Genomic DNA, 1,192 nt, shown 5'->3' with positions numbered 1-1,192 from the left:
GGCCACTGCACTCCAGTCTGGGCGACAGAGTGAGACTCCAACTCAAAAAAAAACAAAAACAAAAACAAAAACAAAATAACAAAAATAAATAAGGAATGCCTGTGGCATCCAGTTTTAAATAAAAATGGAAATAATTACAGGCAGGATTAGAGAAAAACTACGTGTATAATTTATAAATATATAATAAGGTGAACCATCAAGGTATATTAAAACATAAATTAGCCAGGCTCGGTGGCTCAGCCTGTAATCCCGCGCCTTTGGGAGGCTGAAGTGAGTGGATTGCCTTAGCCCACAGGTTCGAGACTCGCCTGGGCAGAGAGACCTCATCTCTACAATAAAAAAATCAGCCGGGCATGGTAGTGCATGCCTGTAATTCCGGCTACTTGGAAGGCTGAGGAGGAAGGATCGCCGGAACCCGGCAGGTCGAGGCTGCGGTGGCCGGGAGCAGCCACTGCACTCCAGTCTGGGCGACAGAGTGAGACTCCAACATCAAAAAAAAAAAAAAAAAACATAAATTACCTCATGATAAATTTCTGTACAAGAAGTAGAATGGAAATAGAAATTCAGAAAAATAGAGTGATGCAAAATACTCAACCATTAAATTAGATCTTATAGTATACATTTTTAAGTGAATGATGTAAACATTGAATTGTTAAATTTCAACCTGCTGCCTGCTTTTAAAAGAGTAAAAAAAATTGCAACTATATAAACTTGATTAAAAATCTATTTGTTGATGACAAGATCTTATACACAGAACATCCTAAAGACTCCACCAAAAAAAGGTAGAACTAATTTTTAAAATTCAGTAAGGTGCAAGTTGAAAAATCAGTAGACAAAATTAATGATCTTTCTATACACTAGCAACAAATATTCACAAGAAATATTAAAATTTTTTCATTTACAATAGTGTTGAACAAACTAAAATAAAATGTTTAGTAGTAAATTTAATCAAGAGGTAAAATATCTGCACATTGAAAACTACAAAACACTGATAAAAAATGTCAAGACAACATAGATAAAAGAAAACTAACCCATGTTTATTGGTTGGAAGAATTAATACTGTCAAAATGTTCAAACCACCTATAGTTACCCACAGATTCAATATAATCCCTTTCAAATTTCCAATGTCATCTTTCACAGAAACAGACAAAATAATTTTTAAATGTGCATGTATCCATAAAATAACCTCAGC

This window comes from Carlito syrichta, unplaced genomic scaffold, assembly GCF_000164805.1.
Source record: "Carlito syrichta isolate Samal-C Ts95f unplaced genomic scaffold, Tarsius_syrichta-2.0.1 Scaffold306612, whole genome shotgun sequence".
Classification (NCBI taxonomy): domain Eukaryota; kingdom Metazoa; phylum Chordata; class Mammalia; order Primates; family Tarsiidae; genus Carlito; species Carlito syrichta.
Note: the sequence above shows the minus strand (reverse complement) of the source record.